Consider the following 16,003-nt stretch of genomic DNA (forward strand, 5'->3'; position numbering starts at 1 on the left):
CCGTCGCTTGGTCAGGGGCTGGGGCGCCGATGGGTAGGGGCCGAGTCTCGCCCCAGTTCGCGGGGGGGGGAGTAAGTTCGGCCAGATTGCTCCCCGGGCTCAATTGGGCGATGGGGGTATGTGGTGGGGCGTGGTCTGCGGTGCCGTGCGGACGCACCTGCACGGCATCCGCAATCACGCCCGCCGTGTTAAAACACGGGGACTCAGGGGTTGGTGGTGGTGTGGTGTGATGTGAATCAAATAAAGTTGGCTCTGAACGTCGCTCCGTGGTCCCGCCGTGCCTTATTCATGCCACAGTAACTAAGTAACTAAGTAATTAATTACTTTTGAAAATAAGTAATCAGTAAAGTAACGGGATTACTTTTTTGGGGAAGTAATCAGTAATTAGTTACTGATTACTTTTTTCAATTAACTTGACCAACACTGGTCACCACCCATCTTGAGGAGTTTGCCCCCTCACATATACTAATGTGCCACAAACAGGACTTTAATATCACCAACCATTCCCATGTTATTACGGTGTATCCATATAAATGGCCCACCCTGTACTTCCTTGGGCTGAGTGCTCTGATCGCTTTGTTCTTCTGAAGTCAAGACCATCTCCTTGGTCTTGGCTGTGTTCAGATGCAGGTTGTTGTTGTCACACCATTGTTTCGGATGCTGAACCTCGTCTCTGTAGGCTGATTCATTGTTGTTGTCGTCAATCACTCCTATGATGGTGGTGTCGCCTGCAAATTTTATAATGGTGTTACTGGTGTGAATTGAAGAACAGTCATGGGTGAAGAGTATATTAAGGGATGGAGGATACACCCCTGTGGGACACCTACGTTCAGAATGAGGGTGGAGGAGGTGTGCTCTCCCATCCTGATGTTCTGGGGTCTATCGCTCCGGAAGTCCAATATCCAGGTGCACAGTGAGCTACTGAGTCCTAAGTAGCTTACTTTATTAATCAGTTTGTGGGGTTGAACTATAGGCCATTTGAAGGCAGAGCTGAAGTCAAAAAACAGCATTCTCACATAAATGTTACTACTGTCCAGATGTGTGAGGGTTGTGTGAAGAGCTGTTATCATGGCGTCCTCTGTCGACCTGTTTGCCTTGTTTGCAAATTAGTATGGATCGAGGTTTGCAGGGATGACAGCTTTGATGTACAACATGATGAGTTTCTCAAAACATTTAGCAATTCCGGATGTTAAAGCAACTGGACGGTAGTCATTCAAGCAGCTCTTCTTGGGCACTGGAACGATGGTAGTTGACTTAAAGCAGGATGGTACCACAGACTAACAGTGAGAGGTTCAAGATGGTGGTGAAAACCTCTGCTGGTTGGTCTGCACATGCTTTAAGCACTCTTTCTGCCACACTGTCTGGACCAGCTGCCTTCCTCGCGTTGACTCTGCGCAGTGCGGCTCTGAGCTGATGCTGCTCCAGCTGGATGGGGGCCTTGTCCCTCTCTGAAACAGCAGGATAGGTGATGGTGTCCCTGTTTTGTTGGTCAAAGCGGGTGAAGAACTGGTTTAGGGTGTCAGGTAAGGTGATGTCCATGGAGTTTGTTTGTATGTGACTGTCTTTGTAGCCAGTAAGTGTCTTGATCCCCTGCCACATGTTTTTGAAGTTGTTTGTGTTAAAGTGCATTGTTTGTATTTGCGCTTGGCTTCTGTTATGCGCTTTAAGCAGAGATTGGCGTGCCTCTTTGTAGACTTGTTGGTCTACTGATTTGAAGGCACTGTCCCATGCTCTTAGTAGAGCTCGCACCTCGCTGTTGAGCCATGGCTTCTGGTTCAGGAACACTTTACCAGTCTTTGTTGTTGTTACACTCTCCTGTCCGGTCTGAATGTAGTGGGGCCCGCTAGCTCAATTGCAGTGTCTGGGGTAAAAGAGTCCAGCCAAGTCTCTGCTGTGATCATAGCACAGTAATCCAAACAACGTGAGGCAGTCCGCAGTTGTAGCTCATCCATCTTGTTGTTTAGTGACCGTGAGTTGATGAGGAAGAGACTCGGAATAGCAGGACTGTGTGGGTTAGCACTTAGCTTAGCTCTTAGCCCCGCTCTCTTCCCCATCTTCTGTTTCCTATGCCTCCATTGCCTGTGCCACTTCAGCGGTTGTATGGTGAAGTTGGAGTCCGTATTCCTTCAGATATCAGGGGGGATTGAGTCCCAGTCATTGTCGTAGAAAGTGTGCAGGTTTGTGTGGTCTAGAACCATGAGCTGTTCAGTTTTACTGTACTACACATGTGCTCTTGCTAATCAGAGGAGACGTGAAATAAAAATACTCAAAATAAAAAAGAAAGCTGCTAAATTGTGCAGCCCGCGGACCACTGCGACAGCTCACGTCACCATCTTGCGGTAGTTAACTTTTCTAGTTTTCTACCACTTGGCTTGTAGTTAGTTTTGCAAGCAAGTTACCATCTTCCATCCAAACACAGAAAACCATGTCACCATAGCCATGAAGTTTTTGGTGCAGCAGCCTCTTAGCTATCACTTTCGCCCTGGGACAGCGAGCAACCTCCATAAACTAGTCGCTAACCAGTCGGGGAACGCAGATTTTCCCCTTACGACCTGTAGTTCTATCACGTTCAGTGACAACTCTTGAGCAATGTGTACACGATGTCTCACAAGAAACTTATACAAACATTCATTGCACCATACTTGGTTGTTGATGGTTGTATTAATACTACTTAGTATGAAACTTTAAATAGACACCACACACCAACAGAGGATGCCCATGGAAATAACATTTGCTTGGGGTCCCTAATGTAATGTAATGTCGCTGACATCTTCAAATTACGTAAAAACATCAGAAGGGGGCCCTATCGCAATAACGTTACAAAATGGCCATGAATACATTTTATTTTTGTTGTCGTATGTATCATATTCAACACGTATAACTAAGGCTTCCGCTTTAAGTAAACAGTTGCAAATAACTGGTTCAAACAGAGCAATTATGTCAAAGTTATCTTATGTTATTAATAATAAGGTATTCACAATGTTCTTTTTCAATCTTTGCTATGACAGTACGATGGTTTAATGTTAGTATTGCATGAAGTGAAGTAGATATAGAAATCAGTAAAGGCCATTGCCACTATTCTGCCTCAACCACATCCAAATTGTAATGATTAGCTTGAAGAAAAACAGCTTCATCTAATGAAGCTCATCTGCCCTAACTGGAATATGTCCATCAGTGGAAAGTATGATCAACATTAGCAAAAAGGATAATTTAATTTAGGTAATCTAACCCTAAATTGTGTTTTTTCTATTCAATGTTAGGTAATGCTAGCTTGTCTCTTAACGTAAGCCTTTCATCCAATAGAAAAACCCTGACTTCTGCGTTTAATATTAAGCAAGTTCACGCAAATATCCAGGGTTTGTCCATTTTTAAACCGCTTTAACAGCCAGTGCTGCAAGTAGCTATTGCCAAATAATTGTATTCTAAATCACACTATGTTATTGCCAACAGAATCTTTGACGCAGAATGCTAATTAGCTATCGAGTATTTCCCTACAGTAGAGAACGGCGATAATCCTCTGGTGTTCTGTAACACCTGCTCGATGTTTCAAATTCTATAACCCTAAATAAAAAATGTTAGGCCAGGACCTGATCACATCGATGATAAAAACAAAACAAAACAAAACAAAAAACAACAACATTGTGAATATATTAAAACATCAGGCAGAGTTAAGTTGAAAGTTATCTCAAAATACAATGTTAGTATGATGAACTTTCAGCTTATTTTCAACTTTAGTTATTGTTTAGTTATAGTTAAGTTGAAAATTCGAGATACCGAACTCCAAATTTTGAGTCAAGTAGAAAATTTGACATACAGATATCAGAAAAAATAAAATTTAATTCATAGGTTGCAGTTCAAACTAAAAATATGCATCAAATTTAACAGTCTTGAATACTCTTGAAGAGATTCAAAGTTGTTTCTTTCGTGTCCTCTTTTGTCTGTGTTTGCTCAAACATTTTTGCAAATGTAGAGTAGAAGCAGTAGCAGTATTAGAAATGAAAGCAATGACAGTATTCCTAAATAGTAGCATTGGTAATAATGTAAGGTAGTAGTAAAGTTGGATAAGTGTAGTACTAATAGTAGTACTCAATTACTTTGCACAGATCTTTAAAAGGGTGCAATGTCCTATTTAAGCCTGCAGGGGGAGACAAAGACAGCCGTTTGAAATGGTCTGTTATTACGATGCAGGGTTCTTTAAACATAAACACACATGAATAAAGAGTTTCAATGGTTTTTCTCCCTTTGGATTAAAATGGCAACACAACGCTTTGCACAAATTTAGAATTTGAGGGTTTTATTTTATTTGAGGGTTTTATTTTTATTTTATTTATTTAGGGTTTCTGTTAGAATAGGTTTACATGCTTTAACCCATAACAGATTTTATAACAGATTTTATCTTTTCTCATGCTTCACATTTTTCCCTTCTAAATTACTGTGTTTTAACTTAAACATTTTACAGTGTTTTTATTAAATGTTTCATATCTCAAATCTAATACATAATCTGTTTGCTCATTAGCAAAAACAACCTGGGCAAGGTATATTAAAAAACAGAAGATTTGGTTCAAAGGGGGGAGAAACAACACATAACATTTTGAAGAATCTAATTCCCAGATCATGTTCTTTAAATTTGTGAGATAGGTTACTGGGTTTGACAACGTCTACCAGGACTGTCTGTAGGTAGGATAATACCAAAACTATCAATGTGAATCTGTAATTTTATATCTCTTTCTGAACATTTTGTTCCCTTTTTCATGAATTTCAGAAAAGAGGATAGAGAAGAGTTCAAAGAACAACAAACCACCACTGAATGTGTCAGAATGCAAAAAGAGGACAAATACTGAAAAAGGACCCAGAATGTAAACAGATGCACACCTCTGTGAGATAGTCTGCCTTACGAAATAAAGTGACTCGAGAGGACTGTTGTTCTGATTCTGTGCAATTCAATAGAATAGAATTGACAATGTAGTTATTGCCTGTGTAGGTTCTCAGTTATCCAGGTCATGGTAATCCAAAGAGCTTGAAAAGAATACTGACTGGACCTCTTTGAGTTTCTTGAAGATGTTTCACCTCAGAGATGAAACGTGAAACAAAGAAGTCCAGTTGCTTTTCTTTCCAAGCTTCTCAGTACGCAGCATCAAGCTTTCTTGATTGAAGAGAGTTAAAGTTGTTTCCTTCATCCCAGCAGTGACGTCTGTCTGCAGGCAAAAAAACATGCACTTGTCCATAAAACTGCTGAAAACAGAAAGACTGAGCTGAGCTTTGAAACCAAACAAGAGTAATCAAGGTAATTCATTTGACAGTTTGCCGACTCTACAGTAAAGCTGACCCACCTTGCTTTACTTCTTCATTGTTTGCCTTCTTCAGATGAACAGACCCTGCAGCAGAGACGCACACATTAGAAACTCCAGGCAACAGAAAACAAAGAGACGCGCACTGATATGTTCTTACAGAGCCTTGTAGAAAGCCTTCTGGGCCATCATGTGCTCTCTGAAGATATTGATGGCTTTAAATGCATCCATATGATCCTGATTCTCCTTTATCACCTTTTTGTACCTGTGTCACAGAGAGAGAAAGAGGGAGTAAAAAAAGGCTGTTTGTTGTCATCACAAGAAGAAAAGCAAAACACAAAAGCTCAAAAGTTGATAAGCAGAGATGGTACACTAAGAAAAAGGAAAACTGGAACATTTAGGATCTCACTGTGTTTCCTCTCTGCATCATTGTTCACCCTTCTAAAGGACGAGGGATATAATCAGCTCTGTTTGTCTGTCTAGTGTCCACAGTTTTCAAGACATCATGTCCAAATTTTGTGTGATGGTAGCAGAGGTGGGCAGTGACACATAATCTGATTACTTTTTTCAAGCAACGAGTAAAGTAAGGGATTACTATTGCAAAAACGTAATTAGATTACTGTTAATTTCTTGTAAGAACTCTGCATTATTGCGTTATTGAACCGTGATTTTGTTTGTGAGAGTGTCTTAGTGCAGGAGAGAGTATGAGCGTGCAGTGTTTAAAGCGTGGAAGTACTGACATTACTTTGAGTTTGATTCCATAAAAAGTGACAAAAACGTTAGCATCCGCTGTTCACTCTGCGTAGGAAGAAAACTTCTTTTTACAGAGAAAAATTAAACTTCAAATCTGAGCAAGCACTGCCACGGGCATGTGAAATTCACACAGATCCTCCCACTGACATGACCTCTGTGGCACCGGGCAAACCTCCACCTCCTGCTAAACATGTGACAGTAGATTTAAGAGTGACAGAATTTAGTGCCGCTGAATCTTTGACTTTATTTTTTGCTGTGTTTTACTCTCATCTGTTTGAAAGAATGAGTGTAAACATAAAAGTTATTTTATTTTATTTGCTGGAATATGCAGAGAATTGGTTTAAATGTTAAAGATTTTCTTCCAGTCGGAGAATATTGCATATAACTTAATATTTATGCAATGTGCATAAAGTTAAAAGATTAAAACAAGTTTTAAAAGGAGACTTTTTCATTTCATTACCTTTTATATGACGGATTATGCAAAAAAAAAATAGAACTGAGCTTAAGGATCTATTGCTTTATTACCTATTCAGGTTGTGTATCATGTTTTAAAAAAGTAAGTAAGTAACAAATTCCCTTTGAAAATAAGTAATCAATAAAGTAACAGGATTACTTTCTTGGAGAAGTAATAAGCACTCAGGAACTAATTACTTTTTTTAAAGTAACTGGACCAACGCTGGATGGCAGACACCAATAACAGCTCGAGGCATTTTAACTTCAATTTAAATCAGTTCAAAATCAATCAAGGTCACACCAAATATGAAAATTAGTAAAAGCTTTATATGACCTGCTTCACAACCATGTACTTGTCACGGCGAGTAGAGTGAGTCGTGTGGAAATATTAAAGGAGAATCAAGTCGCAGGCACTCGTGAAGGTGAGGTGGTTTATTGAACACAAAATGCAAATGGAGAAACAGCAAACGGGACTGAAGACTATTTAAACTGAGGACTACTAAACTATTGAACACAAACCAGGACCTGAACACGAAGGAGGATGAGCAGCGGTAAATGACGACGGACAGCAGGGAGAACACACAGATGAAGCATGGTGGATACACAGACGGACCAGCAACTACTACAACACAAGACACGACTTAAATACACAAAGGCTGAGTCCCAATTCAGGGTCTGCACGCTTGAAGGACGCGCACTATGCATACTACGTACGGTGCGTACTATAAGTACGAGAAGTGCGGAAGTGAGAGGCCTGTGAAATGGGACGGTCTAGCCTTTGTCGCGCTGTTCAGGTTGCCTAGCAACCATGATACTAATCGCGAGAAACGTTACATACAGCTTTGTTTGACAGAAATGAAGGAGAAAAATGTTTTGTTGGTCATTCATTGTTGTCATGACATCACTTTGATTAATTGAGTATCCGAGGCTGAGACCACAGGACTCTAAAACATGATTGTTGGGCTTCATTTCTGTGCTGAACAGTCATTTAAGATTAGTTAGTAAATAACAATTAGTTAATGTTGTTCATGAGACTAAAATCATCTCACTGTGGTAATGTAAATATAATATGGCCAATATTATAGTATATACATATATATATATATACACATATACATACTGAAGGAGGTCAGACATGTGTATATACATATGTATATATACACATATATATACATACATATATATGTCTGACCTCCTTCAGACTGTCTTTGCTCCACTCCTGGTAGAAGCTAGCAGCTGTTAGTCATGGACCTGGAAATCAGTAGCTCTTCAAGCAGTTCTTGAGCCAGGAAGCAACGTAGACAGGGCCGGGCCGACAGAGCCACTAACCAATAAACCGGCTCCTCCAAAACCACAGAGTGGTACAGTTGGAGAGGACAATGGAGCCACTGTGGGGGAGGTGAAGCCAGGAGGCTCTGAAGGACAGGACAGAGTGAATCACAATTAATTTAATTCATTTTGCATGATCTGTTGTTTCAGTGGTGTGTTTTTCTTTTGACTGCTGCAGGAAAATGGTTTCACCTGGTTTGTGCTGCTGTAGCGTTTAAGTGTGTCCAGCAGCAGTGGCCTAATGTCGTCAGTCTCCTCTCGATTACGAATCAGGACCTGCAAGAAAAGTCAAAGAAGGAGCTGAAGTCTGAAAGTCTATGAAAAGAGCTGGTCTGGAAAAGGTTGTAAGAACATTCACAGCCGCTGATTCTGGGATAAACATGGTGACCTCATACCTCCAGAGTGCTTCTCACTCGGGTCAAATACAGCGCCTCCTGCTGCATGAAGCTGGAGTAGCACTGCTCTGTCACAGCTCTCTGAGGAAGGAGTACGAGTGGAGCTCCTCTGCTAGTGCATCGCTTTTGCTCCAAAGGACATCAAACAAATCCACGCCAGGGGCAATATCTGAGTGAGCAGGCGGGACACTAGTGAACGTACTTCTAAAGCTGCAGTTCCTCTAATGGCCACTAGGGCCATGAACACACAGGTGTGTAGTAGCGGTTTTTCATAGGGGCGACACGGGCGGTTGCCCGGGGCGGCATCACGGGCATCGGGGGGGGGAATTGCTCGTTCTCATGCTGCCCCGACATCAGCCAGCGCATATTAGGAATGGTACAGGCACTGATTGGTTTTCTATCGCCCATTTGCTGGGAGTAACGGCGCCCTCCGTTTGCGAGGTGCGCCTGCTGCTTGCGACACGCCGGCACACGGAGGAGAGGGCGGGGCGGCGGGGGATTCACTGGTGGCTGGAGCAGCATCTAATAACCAACTCGCAAAATAAAACAAAACAACAAACACGAAAACACCAGACATCATGATACAGACTTATAATTTGCACCGATGTTTTATCGAAATTCTATACGCGAAAAGTGAGCGCAAGAGCCCTCGGTGCGCCTGCTCGCTGCTGAAGTCAAAGTAAAACTTTATTGTCAACTCCGCTACATACAGTCCAGTATATAGAGAGACGAGACGACGAGGCTCCAGTTACAGCAGTGCAAGTAAACAAACAATATATATAAGAAGAGTAAGAAAATAAATATCCACTTTAGGACTAGAGGTAAAGGGATCAATAACAATTTAAAATTTATATTTTATATTTTGATGATTTAATGTCTCAAACACAACCCGTGGAAAGGGGTTCATAATGTTGTAAATCCAAGCCCATTATGTAATCATGATTTGAATCCTGGGTTGTGTGAAATCCCAGAACCCTAGACAAAGTGAATCTGTGAACTAAGGTGTAGGTCTGTTAGGTTATGTTGTGGCGATCCTCAAGTTGGTGGATTTGTGTTCATACTGGAGTCCAAAATTAAAACCAATGGAAGATGGACAAGAAAAGTTCAAAGCCATCAGGTGCTCAGTTTAGAAAAAAGGAGAAACGAGCAAGGAACATGTTGGCTGAAGCAAAGAACTCAGGTGTGGGAGGAGCAGAGATGGGCAGTAACACGTTACTGTAATCCGATTACTTTTTTCAAGTAACGGGTAAAGTACGGGATTACTATTGCAAAAACGGTAATTAGAGTACCGTTACTTTACCGTAGGAACGCTGCGTTACTGCGTTACTAAAACCGTGATTTTTTTTGCGAGAATGTAAGCCAGTGCCACGTTCGTGACAACAGCTGTGTGCAGATCAACAATGGATCATATATCGAGTGCGGGAGAGAGTATGAGCGTGCAGCGTTTAAAGCGTGGAAGCACTTACCTTACTTTGAGTTTGATTCCATAAAAAGTGACAAAAACATTAGCGTCCATTAGCATTGTGCATGGGAAGAAAACTTTTTACAGCGAAAAAAAACCCCCTAAACAAGCTCAGAGTGCGCAACGACGTAATGGGAAACTCACAGAGAAACACACTGACCGCGGCACACCTGCACCAGGATAAACCTCCGCCTACCCTACTCCTGCTTTACAGGTGAAAATAGAGCAAAAGGACCGCTGAGTCTTTGACTTTATTTATTTTCTGCTGTGTTTTACTTGCATCTATTTGAAAGACTGAGTGTAAACACAAAAAAAAAAACATTTTATGTGCTGGAATATGCGGAAAATAGGTTTAAATATTAAACAAATTTCTTCCAGTCAGAGAATGTTGCATATAATTAAATTTTTGCTTGATGCATAAAGTTAAAAGATTAAAACTAATAAAACAAGTTTTAAAGAGTCTTTTCCATTTGATTACATTTTGTATGATGGATTATGTAGAAAAAGTAGAATTGGGCTGAAAGATCTATCACTTTATCACCTCTTCAGGTTGTAAATCGTGTTTTTAAAAAGTAACTAAGTAATTAATTTTTTTTGAAAATAAGTAATCAGTAAAGTAACGGGATTACTTTTTTGGGGAAGTAATCAGTAATTAGTTACTGATTACTTTTTTCAAGTAACTTGACCAACACTGGGGAGGAGCTCTGAGATGTGTTAGAAAAAGACTTTTAGACACAAGTAGACTTCTTCCAAAGTGTGGCTGGCTTCTCTCGTAGAGATAAAGCGAGGAATTTAGCTGTTCAGCCATCTGGAAGGGGGCTCAGAGAAGAGCTTCTACTCCTCCACATAGAAAGGACCCAGTAAAGGTGGTTCAGGCATCTGGCAGGAATGCGTCGCTGGCACCTCCCGGGTGGGGTGTGAGGCCCTGGGGCAGACCAGGACATGCTGGCCAGATTAAGGCTATGCCCACGCTAGATTTGAAAACAGCATTTTGTGTCCACACCAGCGCTTTCAGTCGTTTTCACATAGTTGTGCGTCCACATTGAAATGGCCGAAAACACTTACATTCCAGCAGTGTTGGGAAGGTTACTTTTAAAATGTATTCCATTACAGAATACATGCCCCAAAATGTATTCTGTAACGTATTCCGTTACGTTACTCAATGACAGTAACGTATTCTGAATACTTTGGATTACTTAATATATTATCATGCTTTTTACTACTATTGCTGTGTGATTTATTACTATTACTGAAGGCGACTCCGAACTGTAGTAAAGGGACCTCTGACTAATACGGCGGGGTCCCTGTCAGCTCGTAGCCGAAAACTAGCTCTACTTTGTTGTGTGGGTCAACTTTTCTTGCGAGAGACAGAGAGAGGCGTTGAAAGACTGCTCCAACGGAACTTATTGTTTCGGAGGAAAACACGAACACGGTGTACAGTCGAGTCTTAATAGCTTACTTACAACTGGGCTCGTCAGGCTCTCTTCTTGGCTGCAGTGGTTATTATTATATTTACATGCTTCCAGCTCCCGTTTTTCCTCGATGACAACTCGTACCTTTCCACTCCCCTTTTTCTCCCTCCTCGCGCTCACAGACCCATAACGTGTATGGCAGTCCATTCTCCCTGCAACACGGACTACACTGCCCATGATGCTACATTCTTTAGAGCTATGATTGTAGCGTTCTGCCTGTTAGCTTAGCACAACAACAACAACAACAACAACAACAACAACAACAACGAAAAGGCGCTCTCTCACCCAGGAAACACACAGTCGCAGAGAGAGAGAGCGTCGCCCTGTAACCATGGCAACCGTAACGCTGCCGCCTGGAACAACAGAACATAGCTGTCAAACAAAACCCAAACAGTCCTGACCCGCGACAATATGAAACAGGAAAGTACCGAAGTGTAATCCATTTATTTCAACAAAGTAACTGTATTCTGAATACCACCTTTTTAAACGGTAACTGTAACGGAATACAGTTACTCATATTTTGTATTTTAAATACGTAACAGCGGTACATGTATTCCGTTACTCCCTAACACTGCATTCCAGTCCTGCGCATGCATGAAACGCAAGACGATTCGACCTGCCTCATTGCTGTCTGCTGTTTATTTACTTTCCGGCTCTTTGAAATGTCGCGGCAAAATGTCGAGGAAAAGCACCGAGTTTTTTAAATGGACTAATAATGAGGTGGAGTTGTTGCTGCGAGTAACACGAAAGTAAAAAGTTGCAAAAGCGAGTGAGAGTGCTGTATAATGCCCTCTGCTATCTTAGTTTAATTGGTCACATGACTGCATCACATGACTAAAATGTGTCATAATTTTAGAAAGTCTCTGTTTCCGCTGTCCACACATCAAATGTATGCGTTTTCGAGAGTGTTTTGAAAATCCTGGGAAAACGCAGGATTTTCTGAAGGCTGATCTGAAGGCAGTTTGGACCACAGTCACTAACAACACCAGTGGTAACACACTACACTAATGTATTAAAACACTGCTGCTAAAGAAGGCACATGTTCAGGCCCGCCTCGAGTTTGTCAGCGAACGTCTAAATGATTCAGAGAAGGCGTGGGAGAAAGTGCCGAGGTCAGACCAAACTAAAATCAAGCTCCGTGGCTTCAACTCAACTCCCCATTTGTGATTATGATTCAAATAACAGCATCCTCACAGTAAAGCATGGAGGTGGAAACATGCTTGCATAAATCATCTAGTTGGCGTTTTTCAGTTTTTTATGCTTGAAAGATTCACAGAAAGTGTTGAGTGTCTTAACAAACAAATAAAACAAATGCTGTGAAAATGGTCCTTTAGATGGAAGGAAGCAGAGCTAAGCACAAAGCACACAATGGAGGGCAAGTGATAAGTGATAAACAGAGTGGAGGCAGACTTGACAGGATTGGGAACTAAATTGAGAAAGTAACTCAGACCTACAAACATAATGAGAAATAATAATAAACTGAACAATGTAGAACAATGTAGAACCAACCGGACCCACACATGATGAGTGTACCTAACCACACTTTTTAAGCAAGCCAGGAAAAATGGAACTCCCTGACAACATCTGTACCGCCACCGAGAAGATGTAGATTCACAAAAGGGCTCTTGCCACATCTGAAGGGAATTACTAAACCACCATAAAGGTGAAAAAGAAAACAGTAAATTCTGAAGTACAATGTAATCACAAAAAGGTGTACAATTAAGTTTTAAATTCCAACACATGTTGTCCAATCAGTGTTGAGTTTCAGCTTCAGGTCACGGAAATAATGTTGTTTCAATTTTTAAAAAAAGACAACATTCATGTAATGAAATTAAAAACACGAGTTCAGCCACTACCATAGGTCACTTATCTAAAATAAGAAATATTATATAAAGTATTTAATTTTCAGAAGTTCACTGAAGGAGTTCCAGCAGGAACGCATAAGATCAACTCGAGGTTCAGAATCTTCCCCAAGAATATTTTAGCATTCAGACTGGAGCAGCCAGGGACCGAGTGCTTGTCCTGCTACTGATTAACCACTGATTAAATGTAAAGTGATGTATAAACACATAGGCTATCTGACATGACCAGTTGGGGATGACTGAATTTTACATGAGGCATTCACTTATAAAATATATAAATGTGAAAGTGTGTAATTAACACACGTTAATAGAAGAGGTATTGCAGTTGTAGTCAGACATTTGCATACATTTGTCATGGAAATGAATGTCATGGTAATTTGGTGCTTTCTTTGAACTTTATTTTTCAGGGTCATATGCTTGTACAGCGTACATCTTTAATGACTTTTAAACCAAAAGAAATTCATTTTCAGAGTTCTCTTTCTGGTCCCTGATGAATGATAACCAACAATATCACCACATGTAAACATAGATGGGTTTTTGATGACCTGGACCAGTTTCTTTCTTTGTAACCTGAGAGCAAAACTCTTAAATCTCTCACCCACTCAGACTACATTGTCCCTCTGTTCAGCACTTTGGTTGACACTTGATATCTTTTAAACGTGCTGTACAAATAAAACTGACTTGACTTGATTGTTGTGCCTTTGCTAATGTGGCCAGCATGTTTATCAGCAAATGACAAAAACCACAGACTCCAAACCTTTCTGTTCAGCAACTGTGAACAAGTTTAAACAAAGTATTTAAAACTATTTAAGCATTAAAAACTTAACCTTAAGAAGATCCAACAATAAAATACTTCAGTCTCAGAGGAGGACATATCTGAGCTGCATAACATAACTTTGCAGGGGTGTAAAGTGGGGTCCTGCTAACAGTGTGTTAAAATTTGACTTACATCCACCAAGGTCCTTAAGGCTAACTTAATACTTTATTGGCGAAAAGTTGACAAAAAGCCTTAGAATTTAGAAACTATGACTCTTCCAGGTGTGGTGTCTGAAGAGGTGCCAGACGTACAGACACTCTTCATTTAAGTATGAATGCAGATATTGTGTTTAAAAAAATAACCTAGTGAAGGCTGATGAATTGGAGCAACTTATTTACTTACAGACTGTGAAATCGAGTCAAAGTATGAAAGTGAAAAGTAGCTCAATGAAGGAAAATTCTACCATTGATTTTTATGTAAAGGTAACCAGGCCTTTTTATTAGGATTCATCTCTTTCACAAACAGGAAAATATTCTTCTTGGTTGATTTTAATAGGAGAAGTGCAATAGCTGCTGATGTATGGGTGAAATACATTTATATCTGTACATAAAGACCTCATTACTTACCTACCTTGGCTCAGATAGATTTTCCTATAGCAAACCTCACCCTCTCCTTTATGTACGACCCTACTGACAATGCCCTGAACCTTTTAAGCCCTGAAGCTTAAAAAATACAAAAAGCCAACATTTGAGTGACACTCAAGATACAGAATGTTGTAGCTGTTGAAATGTTCCTGTTGTTGGAATGTGGACCTGCTGCTGGAAGTTTTACCAGTGAGTAACTGGAGCTCTCTAAATGCATGGACTTTTCAGCGTCACTCTGAGACAGGATATTTCAAATTTTAGAGATTTTGCACAAATGGAAGAAAGCAGTCTTACACATTTGTTTAATATGTGCATTGAAGGACATGTCTTGGTCAAAAATGACTCCAAGGTTCCTCACAGCGTTACTGGAGGCCAAGGTAATGCCATCCAGGGTAAGAATCTGCTTAGATACCATATTTCTAAGCTTTTCAGGGCCGAGTACAATAACCTCAGTTTTATCTGAATTAAGAAGCTAAAGTTAGCGGCCATCCAGGTCTTTATGTCTTTAAGACATTCCTGCAGTTTAACTAATTGGTGTGTGTCATCTGTGACATGGGGTTAGATGAGTAATTTGTTTGATAATTTTATTAAATTCATGAAATTTTATTCAGTTAATTAATTTATAAAGCAGCAAACTATTTCTCCAGGCTAAATGATGACATACTAAATTTCTGATATGCCATGTCCTCTCCAGCTTATGAGTTATCTGCTGTAATGGAATTTTCTGTTCATAAAGTCTGCAGCACGGTGTGGTCAAGCTTTTTAATTACTGCAGGCAGAAATTGAAACAGACATCAAACGTCACAGTTATAAAGTGAGGAGAGCACTCCCCTTGGGATGTCTCAGCTCCTCTTTTATACCCTCAAGCACAACTCACTGTACCCTCTCAGTTACAATACGTGCTTTCCCAGCAACAGCCCGCGGCCTCCCTGGGAATTTTCATACAGTCAGCAGATAACATAGTTAAGCAGGCTACACCAGTTCATATTGACCCATACGTCCTTCACCTAAGAAATAAAAAGGCTATGTAAAATTCTAACCACCTAAATCTTATTGTGAAAAAAAACTAGAATTTTGCCATCACAATGCTTTAGGGTACGTGTTTGAAAATTATACCACGGAGTCAGGTACTTCTGATCTGAGACCTTAGTTTTCACAGGAGCTACAGTATCCAGAGTCGTACGTAGTGAGGAGGTGAAATTATTAACAAGATAATCGACCTCTGTTGGGGTAGCGTTCAGATAGCTGCTCTGCTCTGTGTTGGTACAGGGCATTGAAGATGATAGCAGTGGGTGGATTATATTCTTAAACTTAGTTACAGCAGTTACAGAAAGACATCTACTTTGATAAAGTCTACTCTTCACCGCTGTGTAATCAATTATTGTAAATGTTATCAGGAAATGATCAGACAGCAGAGGGTTTTCAGGAAACACTGTTAAATGTTCAGTTTCTATGCCATATGTTAAAACAAGATCTAGAGTGTGATTAAAGTGGTGATGTGGCTCGGCTGCAGGGGATGGGTAGAGCAGCGGGTTCAGGTTGTGGTGCCGGGGAAGGCTGGTTTTCATAGCATCATCTAATCATGCCT

General features: G+C 40.6%; 1 pseudogene across 1 annotated transcript; it reads right to left on the reverse strand.

The window, feature by feature from the left end:
- Positions 1-4,213: 4,213 nt before the first annotated feature.
- LOC146579294 (uncharacterized) lies at positions 4,214-11,332 on the reverse strand (annotated as a pseudogene). Its single transcript, XR_014891596.1, has 7 exons — positions 11,140-11,332; positions 8,219-8,387; positions 8,016-8,099; positions 7,674-7,909; positions 5,449-5,557; positions 5,331-5,375; positions 4,214-5,195 (listed from the first exon to the last, which is right to left on the reverse strand). The product of XR_014891596.1 is annotated as an uncharacterized LOC146579294 (transcript).
- Between the last annotated feature and the right edge of the window lie 4,671 nt (positions 11,333-16,003).

The sequence above is a fragment of the Mchenga conophoros genome, linkage group LG3, assembly GCF_057382185.1.
Source record: "Mchenga conophoros isolate Kocher_MC1m ecotype Shallow Benthic linkage group LG3, M_conophoros_male_GT1.1, whole genome shotgun sequence".
NCBI classification, from domain to species: domain Eukaryota; kingdom Metazoa; phylum Chordata; class Actinopteri; order Cichliformes; family Cichlidae; genus Mchenga; species Mchenga conophoros.